The sequence below is a fragment of the Camelus bactrianus genome, chromosome 6 (genome assembly GCF_048773025.1).
Source record: "Camelus bactrianus isolate YW-2024 breed Bactrian camel chromosome 6, ASM4877302v1, whole genome shotgun sequence".
Taxonomy (NCBI): Eukaryota; Metazoa; Chordata; class Mammalia; order Artiodactyla; family Camelidae; genus Camelus; species Camelus bactrianus.
Genome location: NC_133544.1, coordinates 45,831,989 through 45,844,904, shown reverse-complemented (window position 1 = coordinate 45,844,904; position 12,916 = coordinate 45,831,989). Strand labels below are relative to the sequence as shown.

The 12,916-nt window shown below is 35.4% G+C and overlaps 1 protein-coding gene and 1 non-coding gene across 2 annotated transcripts in view; one reads left to right on the top strand and one right to left on the bottom strand.

Annotated features, from left to right (window-relative positions):
* Positions 1-12,916, bottom strand: part of MDGA2 (MAM domain containing glycosylphosphatidylinositol anchor 2) — a 693,384-nt gene that overhangs the window by 90,636 nt on the left and 589,832 nt on the right. The gene's annotated exons all lie outside the window — the stretch shown is intronic.
* Positions 2,234-2,312, top strand: TRNAN-AUU (transfer RNA asparagine (anticodon AUU)). The gene has a single exon. It is a non-coding gene; the product is annotated as a tRNA-Asn (tRNA).

The following is a 12,916-nucleotide window of genomic DNA, read 5'->3' as shown; positions in this document are numbered from 1 at the left end:
AGCTATTGTTAAACCTTACCTTTCCAAATAATACCTGAAGTAAGCTTTTCAATTTCTACAGAAAAAAAAAAAGAAAAAAAAAACAACATGCTGAGAATTTTGTTAGGATTGGAGGGAATCTATAGATCAATTTGGAGAGAGTAAGTATGAAAACAACATTGATTCTTCTAAAACATGAACATGGTATATTTCTTCATTTATTTACAGGTCTTGTTTCATTTTCCTCAGCATTTAAAAAATATTTTTCAGTGTATACCTTGTGCATATTTTATTAAATTTATTCACATTTTGATGTCACTGGAAATGGTATTTTTTTACATTTCAATTTCAAATCTTTGTACCCATTATGCAGAAATATGACTATTTTTACACACTAATTTTGTATCCTATGCTTTTGCTAAAACATCTCATTAATTCAAGTATACTTTCCTTTAGATACTTTAGGATTGTCTAGAAAAACAATATGATCTGTGGATAGAAGTAGCTTTATATCTTCCTTTCTGATTTTTTATTCATGTTTTTAAATTTTCTTATGCTATTATGGCAGTAAGGACTTGCAGTACAATCTTTGTGATGGATGACAGTGGGTATTTTTGTCTTGCTCCCAATCATAGAAGGAAAATGTTTGATCAGCATACTATCTCGGTGAATATTTCCTGTGCATGTGAAATGATGAGTAGTTTACAACTTTGGGCTTAATAATCTATAAATATAAATTAATTTAACTCACTTATAGTATAGTTCAGATCTTCTAAAACATTAGTGATTTTCTGGGTACATATTCTATCAATTGTTCATAGATGGGTGTTAAAACCTTTAGTATAGTTATGGAATAGCCTATTCCTCCTGGCAATTTTTAAACGAATTTTGAAGTTCTCTTATTAGGTGCTCACATATTTAGAGTTGTATATCTTCCCTATAAATTCCTCTTTTATTATTATTAAGTGTCCCTCTTTAACTCTTAAAATTTTTGTGTCTTTAAGTCTACTTTGTCTAGTAATAATACACTCATGTCACCCTTCTTATGTCTGCTGTTTGCATGTTTCGTATTCCTTCATCCTTTTGCTTCAAGCTTTTTTGTATTTAACATTGTGTTTCTTGTAGACAGTAGTGTGTGTACCTTGTAGGTAACTTTTTTTTTTAATTCAGCCCTATGATTTCTGACAACTGGAGTGTTAAGTTTGTTTATATTTCATGTAATTATTGATATAATCAGGCTAAAGTTTACCATTTGCTTGTTACTTACATTGCCCATTCAATGTTTTGTTGTTGTTGTTGTTGTTCATCTGTTGTTTTTTCCTATAATATTTTGAGTAAATTCAAATATATCTTAGTTTCTTTGATGCATCACTTAAAAAAAACCTTTTAGAACTTTCTGTATGGCAAAAACTATGCAACTTTAACTAATTGATTCTATTTAGAGGCAATATTGTACCACTTAATATATCATACATCACATTCCATGCTTCTCTAGGGTCCCAGTTCACTTCTCAGTTCCCATCTCACAAATGTTATAAATCTACAACAACATAATTCAAATTAATCTCATCATTTGTGCTACTGTAATATTTTAGTTCAAAATAAGTTATAAACCCTAACTTATAATGTTATTATTTTCACTTCAGTCCAAGGATTGGCAGACTTTTCCTCAAAGGGCTAGATAGTAAATATTTTAGGCTTATGAGCCATATGGCTCCTGTTACAACTACTCACCTCTCCTGTTGTGGCATGAAAGTAGCCACAGACAATGCATAAGCAAATGGAGAAAGCTATGTTCCAATTAACCTTCATTTGCAGAAACAGTTGGCTGGTCCCCAAGCTGTAATTTGCTGTCCATTGTTTGTACAGCCATTTATTAGGGATATTATAAGGAAAAAAACATAGTTTGTTTTTTTTTTATCTTTACCCATCTTTTTACTGGATCTGATCATATTCATTTCATTATGTTCCCAGTTTTATTGAGATATAATTGGCATACAAAATACTGGATGTAACTAATGTATACCACTTGGTAAATTTAGACATAAGTATCTATTGTGTTACCATCCCTACAATCCAGGTAATAAATGTATCCATCACCTCTGAAATTTTCCTTGTGTTCGTGTTTGTGTTCATGTGTGTGTGTGTGTGTGAGAGAGAGAAATAACTCATTCATATATGATCAACTTATCTTCATCAATGATACTAATAATGCATAATGGGGAAAGACAGTCCCTTCAAAAAATGATGGTGAGGGGGTAAGGGTATAGCTCAAATGGCAGAGCACATGCTTATTATGCATGAGGTCCTGGGTTCAATCCCCAGTACCTCCTCTAAAAATAAAATAAATAAACCTAATTACCTACTCTAACAACAACAAAATAAGATGGTAAGAAATCTAGATATTCACATCAAAAAGAATGAAATTGGACTGTTGTCTTTCATTATATGCAAAATTTTACTCATAATGGGTAAAGATTTGGACACAAGATGTGAAAACATAATATTCAAGGAAGAAAACATTAAAGATTATTTCTTTTTATTGATCTTGATTTCTATTGATAACCTTTCCCTTTAGGATGAAGAGTATTCTTTGGCATATTTTGAAGTGCAGTTTTACTGACTACTAATTCACCAGCTTTCATTTTCTAGGAAAACATATTTATTTGACTCTATTTTTAAAGTATATTTTCACTGTATATAAAATTACAGACTGACAGTATTTTAAAGATATTTGAAGATTTTAAAATGTTGTTTCATTGTCTTCTAGTCCACATTGTTTCTAATGAGAAGTTAACTGTCATTCACGCAGATCATCAAAATATCATTTTTATTCTGGCTGTATTAAAAATTTTCTCTCTCCGTTTTTTTGCAATTGGATTATGATGTGCCTAGATATGATTTTATTATATCTTTTTCTGGCTTTGTGTTCCATGATATGCTTGGATTTGTGGGTTTGAATATCTTTTTTTTTTTTTTTGGATCTCATTCTCTTCTGGAACTTCTGGAACACCAATTGCATTACTTTAGAGCTTTTTTTTTTAATCATCCCCCACATCCTTATGCTTCTTTTGTTTAGTCTTCACTTTTTTTTTTTTAATCTATCAGATTGTATCAGCCCTTTCAGTTTGTCTTAGTTACACTGACCCTTCTACCTTTTCCAATATACCGTTAATTTCATCCAGGTAATTTTTCATTTCAGTGTTGTACAGTTTTAGTTATGGAATTTGCATCTGGTTCTTTTTTAGAGGATTTTTTGCCCTCTGCTGATATTTCTTATCCATTTGATCACAAATCCTGTATTTATCTTAAATCTTTGAACATATTTTCCTTTAATACTTAGAAATTATTATTTACTGAACAGTATTAGTAATAGTCATTATTATTACTCTATTATTACATTGTAATATATAATATATATTATATAACATATTGTAGATAAATGGATTATGCTTTCTTCCTCTAAAAAGGGTTGATCTTTATTCTAGTAGAACTGCTGATCACCTTACACTTCTGTATGCTATCTTTTCATATTTTATTAGGTGAGATGTATGGATACCCTCGAGTGTTGCTCTTCCAATTTGGTGGAACTCTACTTCCAAATTCTGCCTCTCCAAGACTCTTATCAGGGCTTGGTGTTAACCTTTGTTAGGAAGTGTCTAGAAAAACCCTTTACTCTCAATCATGGCTCTTATTCCTAAGGCTTAATCATTCTGGTATCTTAGAAGGATGTTTGGAATGTTAAGAAGGTATATCCTATCTTCCTGAGCAGAAAATTCTAGCTGTCTCCAGCACTGTTTGAATTCTGCTGTCACTCTTCTGCTATGAACCTGAAATAGCAGAAAATGCTAAGCCTCAAATAGTTTCCCCTTATCTATGCAGCCCAATCCTCAGGTAAGAACTAGAATGGGATCAACACAAACTCCTATGACCCTTCCTCTAATTAGTCCTTTCTGCACCAGTGCCTTGTCCTATAGACAGTCCCTTGTACTGCCTCAAACGTTAATATATATTCCTCAGTTCACTCTGAAGTTTATACTCTGCTTGGACCCCAGCTTGCTACGCTCATATGTGGCAAATATCTTCAGACAGAAGGTCAGACTGTTAATTGGGCTCACCCCGCGAGTTTCCCTTCTCACAGGAATTGCAGTTTTATGTGATTTTCCATTCCTTGAAAACTGTCACCTCACAGAGTTTGTCTAATTTTATGGCTGTAAATAGTAGAAAGGTTTCTTCCATTCATTTTTACCAGATAACTTTCAAGAGTTTAGCAAAGCTAAATCACAATATTCAATGGCTTTTAAAAGTATGAATTTTTAAAGACATGGATTGTACAGTATGTGTATTTTAAATAGTTCCCTATTCCTCCTATCTAGTGTAGAATAGACTATTTTGTCTTCCTTCTTTCATTATAGTTTTGTTCTTGATTTTGCATATTTTATTCCTGTTCCTGATTTTGTATATTTTATTATTTTATTTTGCCACACCCAAACAATTAATTATCCAGAAGAGCTCCATCTGGCTCGTGAGACTTTGCGTTCTGTGCTCCTTGCTGTAATTTGATACTGTGATCTCCGACACGTTATTGCATTTATTATTATGACAGCCTGTGCTCGTCTGCCTGGGCTGCCACAGCTAAGCACCATAACCTGGGTGGCTTAAACAATAGCAATTTATTTTCCCATAGTTCGGGAGGAAGTCCGAGGTCAGCGTGCCTGCATAGTCAGTTTCTGGTGAGAGCTCTCTTCCTGACTTGCACATAGCTGCCTTCTCAATGTGTTTTCACATGGCATGGGGAGCAAGAGAACAAGGTTTCTGCTGTCTCTTCTTACAGGGGTGCTAATCCCATCATGAGGATTCTGCCCTCCGGACCTCGTCTAAACCTAATCATCTCATGGTTTCCACCTCCCAACACTATCGCATGGAGAGGTGGGGGTTCAACATATGAATTTTTGAGCAGAACAATTCAGTCCATGGCACAGGTCATCTCTAGTTTTGAATCTTGTACCCTGCTTCTGGTTGTACCTAGATGTTTAATTCTTTCTTCTCCTGTTTCTAAGATGTGGTCACCCTAAACTCAACTTTATTCCCTGGGTCCAACTATCAGTTACTCTTCCCTCCCTGTCTGTGGGCCAAATATTCTAACTTTGATGTTTAATTCTTTCAAATCTATTTTAATGTACTAAATTCAATTAATTTTCATCCTTACCACATTTTTTAGACCCTAAAAGAGCATTTACACTTGAACATTCTCTTTGGTCTACTACAGCACTAGTAACTATAGTATGTTATTCAGAAATTAGGATATCAAATGAGAACTATGATTTTCTTAGTTCATCTACATTTTAAACTCTCTGTAGTTAATGAAATATAAGTGCCTGAAATCTACTTCAAACTGAGCTTTTACATTGCAATGCTTTATGTTTAAGAGTCCAATAATAGATTTTTGGTAGCCTCACTGCTCTAAATACTTCTTTGGAGGAATCACATGATGACGAAAATGCAGAGAATTTAAGGAAGCATCAAACTTTTGTGTCTACAATGGAAATTTTCATTGAAATTTTGTGTTAAGTACAATATAAAATATAGGTAACTCATGAAATGTTTACTAGAAAAAATAAAAATTGTCTAACATATTGTATGAATTAGATCCAATATTAAAGTAAATATTTCAGTAAAATTTTTCCTAAGTGATAGTATAAACTTCTTCAATTAATATCTATATTTTTATTTCTACTTTTTCAGATTCACCTACATTTTATCTAGCTTAATTATCCCACCTACATTTTAGCTTGCTTAATTATCCAAAAATTCCTTTAGCACCACTATAAGAGTCACTGAGTTGTGTCAAAAAGAGCTTGAATTTACAATCAGAAGATAGACATTTTATTTTTGGTTTCCTTACTCTCTGCTAACTTATCTGTCAAAGAAGGGAGATACTACCTCTTCGACACACATAGAAGAACTGTTTCAGAGTAAAAGAATATAAGTGCAATCCCTTTGTACACTATTAATACTACACATTAAGAGTCGTTAGGACATACATTTCCTTCTCTATAGTTTTTAATATAACTGCAAATGCCATGAGCTGGCTGAAACATTGGCATTCATTAGTCAATGTGTTATCATCATAACTAAAATTCTAATAAGTATAACAGAATTCTGGCCTGAAAAATACTTGATTTGAGATTGAACTTTTTCACCTTTTAGAGTTATCCCAGGGAATTTTACTAGATATTATTTTTCCATCAGTTCACTTGCTCTTACCTCTGATACTTCTAATGATTTTTTCACAATCTTAATGCTATTCATGTTTAGTCACTCATAGCAAAGAAGAATCCAGCTGAATAGCACAAACATATGCATTGCCAGAGAATAAGATATATTTTCTATTTGGTTACTATATAGTTCAATCTGACTTTAGAAAACAAGAATAAAACATTTTTTATTTGGAGTCAAATTTGAATTTGTTATTATTTCTTCTTTTTTGTTTTTTAGAACTAAGCAATGCTATAGTGGTCCAACATCCTGTCTCAGGCATATTACAGTTCACAGTCATTCTGAATTTCTCTGCATTCACTGGGTGATACCATGTACTCTCATAAAAATGCCTCACTCCTGCCTTATTTGTTCTCTAGGATCTATCTAATTTTGGTTATGTGTCTGATCTGCTGGTGCTGAACCTAGAGAAAAGAGTAGTTCCAAAATGTCCATCTGAATATTGTGATACATCAAAAGAAAAGTAGAGGATGCAAAATCCTAGCAGAAATATTTCCAAACCAGAGGTGAAAGCAACAGTGACAGGCCAGTTTTTGTGTGTGAAACCCTTCTTGCCACGTTTACTGAAAGGGATTAGACTACGAGGGGTTTCGTTACATACTGCCATGACAGAGCAGCTTCACGTGTAGGTTGTATGTAAAAAGCACTCTTACTGGCAGGAAATGCTGATACTTGCGGCAGACAGAACTGAAGGTAACTCCAAAAATTCCTACCTGTTTTTCATGTCTCTGTGTATAATTATCTCCCACTGAGGGAGGGAGAAAACTGTGATGGGATGTCATTTCAGAAACTAGATCATGTTATGTGAGATTCCATCTTAGCAGACTAGAGCTAGAGATTCTTCCTCTTGGTTTGACAAAGTAAGCAGCCACGTTGGAAGCCCACATAATGAGGGATTACAGGTGATCCCTAGCACCTGGAGACATCTTCTAAGACATAAGTGGCCCTCAGCCAACAACCAGCTTTCTATCATACAATCATAAGGACATTACATCTTCCATTAACCTTAATAAGCTTGGAAGTGATTCAACTTCCTATCTGAAGCTGAGCCTCCAGATAAGAACACCCCACAAACATTTGATTGCAGCTTTGTGACACCCAGAACAGAGGATCTAGCTAAGTCATGCCTGGACTCTCAACACACAGACATTGTAAGATAATAAATGTGCATTGTTTTAAGATACTAAGCTTGTAGTACTTGGTTATGCAGCAATCAGTAGCTAACATGGTACCTTCAATTCCATTGCTTATCAGTAAAATCTCTTAAGAGTCCATATTAAACCTATTCTTGCTTTTTAAAAAAAATTATTCTAAGACCTTAATGGCCATGGCTACTGAAAAGTGATTCTGATTATTAGTAATGGTAGCATTAAGTATTACAGAGATAAAACTACAGATCATAAATTTTCCTTGACAATCTCAATTTGATTTCTCTGCAATATTTTCAATAAAGGCAATTTAAAACACATATACAAGAAAGTGTGATTTAAACTTCCTGGAATAAAATCTATACCCATTGCTGTTACTGCAGGTACAACAACATGATTAAGTTGTCTCCAAGGAGATGCAATCAGAAAGGGTATCCAAAACTATTGGGCAGTATCCTTAAAATGAGGGAATATGTTGAAATGTAAAAGCAATGGCTGAAACTTAAGTAGCCGTTAGGGCTATAAGGTGTGCTATCTATTGATGATAGTTGAGTATTAAGATAGAAGAAACCCGAATCCCCGAGGACTTTTGTGAGGCCATTGTGTTAGTTCCTGAAGTAGTATTTCAAGGCTTTAACCTGAATAAAATAATTTTCTCTCTTGTTAAACCATGGTTGCTTGGAGTTACAGATACTTTTGGATGCTTAACAGATATTGGCATATACAATTAATTTATGAATCATAAAATCACATATTATCACAGCCTACACTTCTCTACTTGGTTGAAGAGCAAAGGTCAACATAATCCTGGTAAAGGCATACACAAAGGTCACCATAACTCTAGTAAAGGAATACACAAATGATTAGTATTTCAGAATAAAGTAACATGGGGACAAAGGCAGAGTCCTGAAATTGTGTAAGGATTTGGTGAATGGCAGCATAATTTACTTTGACTGGCGTTTAGAGTAACTGGTAGGATTGAAAGAGAGATGATGTTATATATTTTCTTTAGGATATTAATGAGTGGTTAGGAAATTCACAAAAATGAGTTTGCATATGACCTATAGGCCATGAAGAGCATCAACATTTCTCACTAAAAGTAAGGTATATTTTCTGGGAAAGTGAAGCCCAGCAGTATGGAAAACAGACTGAAAGGGGAAAGAGGTTGAAAATTCAGGTATCAGATATAATACAGACCAGTTATAATGTCCCAGATAAGAGAACATAATGCTAACAAGGCAATAGGGATAAAAACAAAATGATGGCTATGAGCACTTTGCAAATATTAAACTGACAAGACATGATACAAAAAGATTTTGGGGATAGACAGAAGTCAGTGGAAACAGTGGGTTACAGCAGCCCCACATCAGATGGTGGCTATGTAAAGATTCCAGCACATACCCTCGGCCTGTTACGGAAACGACAGGCCAGCCAAGAAACAAGCACCACTCGGAGGGCTGGAGTACTCAGATGTATTACACCGGCGGGCTCAGAGGGGATTCTGCTCCGAAGCTTGAGCACCTCCAAGACGTGTGCATGAGGCTTTATAGGGTAAAGTACAAGCTTAGGGTATTCGGCCAATAGGCATGGAACAGCTTTAGCAGCATCGTTATCACAAAAGTGGAGGCCGGGAGGCAGCAAACCAACATTCCAAAGCCAGATATATATCTTTGAAAATCCAGCTGGCTAGCAAAAAAAACACGAACAGCAAACCAACACTAATTAACTTAGATTTACAAGTTAGTCCAGCAGAACTCAGATCAGTATTCGGATACTTAGATTTGTGAGTTATCTTGTTAGCCCAGCCCAGACTCTCCTTCACATTCCTAGACTTGTGAGTTATCTTGTTAGACCAGCCTGGGTTTTCCTTTACAAGCCCTTGGATGCAAAAACAAAAGGCCGTCCTGCCCCTGGGGCCCCTAGATTATAGACATTCAGAGATTTTTACTTCCTGATAGGCAGGGTCAACACCCCTACTCAGCCTTGAAGCAGTTTCAGAAGACCTTCGCCTCTCTGCAACCCCATAAGAGTATGAGTAAAATCTCTGAGGGGGAAATGAGACAGGAAGAGGGCAGGGCACAGGCATTCAAGGAATGCTACAGCAGTTAACATCACCATGGTGAAAGATTCAATGCCCAGTAGGCCTAGAGGCTCAAGATGATGGGAGCTTTAACTTCTAGTAGGCCTTAAGCTTCATTGTATGCTTATTGTAATATGTTAGCATGATGAATAACATGCCTAAGAGGCCATGACAGTCCCAAGGCTAGCCACAAAAAGTCAAAGAGTGGGAAATAGCCAACTTCCTGGGAATCCCAGCCCTTTCCCCAAGCTAGTTAGACTGGTCTTTCCACTTATTAGCATGTGAAGCCACCAAGCCCATAAAAAGTGGCAACAGGGTGCCTCGAGAGGCCATCTCTCTCTGACGGCCCATTCTGTCTATGGAGTGTGTACCTATTTTTAATCTGAGAACCCAACCCCCACACCTCGTGGCCTTTCTCTTGCCTTTCAATGTATCTCTCTGAATAAAACAACCTTTACTCAAAAAAAAAAAAAAAAAAGAAAAAGAAAAGAAAAGAAAGAAAAGAAAAGAAAAGATTTGGGGGATTGGGTATTTATTCTGTTTCTGGTGTCTAATCTAGTACCTGGCAGTTATTAGATACACAGTAAATAATGGTTAAATATTTCCCAGATTGCAAAAAATTCATCAGTAAAGAGACAATAATGGTTGTTTCATGCTTGATTATAATTTGTAGTTATGCAATGAAACTTTTTATTGTATATATATCTGATGTTACCTGTTGAAAAAGACACTATTCCTTTAGTATTTTCACTTTAAAAGAATCTAAAATTGTCTTCATTGATTGAATTCTTAAATGATTTACAAGTCTTAAGTATATATACTGTGTATATATATAGTTTCCGGAAATTATAAGGGCATTCTACTTTTACTTCCTGGGCTGTTTAGGGAACACGGATCATCATTTTACTTTGCTCTTACTTTCTTGGATCTAAAACCTAGTGCAGTAAGAACCTGTGTATATATTGTTACATGACAGTTTCTACCTCATTTTATTCAAGCAACCAATCAAAAGAACTAAATAGAAAATTCTCCTTTTTTCAAATTATTCATTTCCTCATCCAACTTTTTATTATGTCTTAATCTCCTGATACCCATAAACATTTCAACAGATATTTATGGTCAGAAACAAGTCTATTAAAGGAAAGAAATATGCTTATGGAATAACTTAGAACTAACATCGCAATCACTAAATCTTTGGGAATATCAATGAGAACAATTCAAAAGACACAGATAATTTAAAACTTTATAAATCAATGTTGCATTTTACTTCAGATAGCCTGGTTCTTCATGTTCAAGGAAGTAAAAGTGCATTCATCAAACCTGGGCACTTCAACTGAATCTGCCAACAGATTTTCTCTCATCTGTTTGCCTACGTAATCAAGACGCTGCAGACATCTTATTTCCACTTTCTTGTGGAATGGTTACAATATTTCAATGCCGCAGCATCCCTGGGGGTCTTTACCAACATAGAGTTTACACCAGCACAGGCGACAGATGCAGGAGGCAGTACAACCTCCCAGGTTGCTTTTCCTCTCACATGCTGTCCCTTGCAGCTGTAGCCTCCCTCAGGTTAGCTCTTCAGGAGGCAAAAGTAACCACTGCTTACAATTTTCCCGAGTTGTGAGAAGTTGCTGCGTCCATGGCTCAGGGGTTTAGCCTGCGCAGGGTAACAAAGCTGAGACCCTCCAGCAAAGCAGTTCTATTCAATGTGCAGCATTTTAAAGAAAGGAGTTTTTCAAACCACTGGGTTGTAATATGTGTTAATTATCTAAGGCTGCCATATCAAATTGCCACAAACTGGGTGGCTTAAAACAAAGAGTTTTATCCTCCTACAGCTCTGGAGCCTAGAAGTCTGATCCTGAAGTGTCAGTAGGGCCACACTTCCTACAAAAGTTCTGAAGAATAAGTTCCTTGCATTTTCCAGCTTCTCATGGTTCCTGGCTTTCTTTGGCTTGTGGCTACATCTCTGCCTCTGTTACTCATATTACTTCCTCCTCTCTCAAAATTCCCTCTGCCTTTCTTATGAGGATACACATTATTGCTTTTAGGGCCCACCTAGATGATCCAAGATAAGCTCTTTCTCCCCAAATCTTTAATTTAATGTTTTGCTACATAAAGTAATATTCACAGGTTCTGGGGATTAAGACATGGATTTATCTTTTGGGGGGACATTAGTCATCCACTTCATAATGTATTATTCATTTTCAATTTGAACCACTCTTTCACCCTCTCTCTAGTCACTTCTTTTTCCATTATAAAATAATTTTTGGTAAGTTTTCTTCCATTTAATCATTCATTCTTGGTCCATCCCTCAATCTATTCCATCATCCTAGATTTACTGGTTTTCTTTTCTGGATCAAGCTGTGTGCTAGGATCTAACCTTGCATGTTATTCGTTTATAATGTAAATGAATGAATGTGCCTAGACATTTTGAAGTATTTAAAAATATTTTTTCCAAAGTCAATATTGGAGCATCTTGAACCTGTGATAAAGTGAAATCCATCCTTTAATGTTGTGATCTGCTAAATGGCCCAGAACTATTTATTGATATAGGAATATTTATATCCCTGTATTTATACACACATACTTGGAATTTCACATTTACAAATGGGCATATTCTAATAAATTCATATGTCACATTTATTTTTAGAGCTTGCAAAAATTCTCTCATAGAAAAATATGATAAGTGGTGTTCGAGTTCCTGCCATAGTTCACAAGGGCTTAAACCACAAAAAAATTAGGCTTCACTGTAACAGTATTGCTAAATAAAATAAACAAAAGTACATAGTATTCTGTAGTATTGTAGTTAATATTCTTTAACATGGACAGTGCACTACAGGCTAGGCTGGTCACTGTTTCCAGTATACCTTTGCTTACTTTCCTTTTTTTCCTTTCCAGGAGAATATTCTTATACCCTTTCTGTCTTCTCAGTAAATACAACCCTACTCTCCCACCTCCAAACCCCCAAGCACATCACAGACTCATGATATAAATGAAGAAAGCAGGTCTTAACTATTGAGCTTTCCTGGGAGCTAAAATGAATATAGACCCGAGGGCTCCAATGCTTTTTAGTTCAATTCTGTACATTTTGATGGGCAGTCAGATCAAGTCCACTTTCAGGTGACTAGTGACAGTCATGACAAGCAAGTTGGAAGAGTGTGCTTAAATTTGGTAGAACAGTTAGAACTATAAAAATTAAAATTTTCCTTAATTAACTTGGGTCTCAGGCAGGAAACAGAATTGTCTTCAAAGATCTGTTTTGTGGGCAAAGAATACATGCATAATGAATGCATGCATTCTTGCATATATTAGATTCCCTAGCTCTCCTCTGTGCAGCTTCAAAGGGTTCTGAATTGTGGGAAATTCATAAACAGTACAACTTCTGACATGTTTTAGTAGAAGAAGTAAAAGGCCTTTCAAAGCTTCTTCC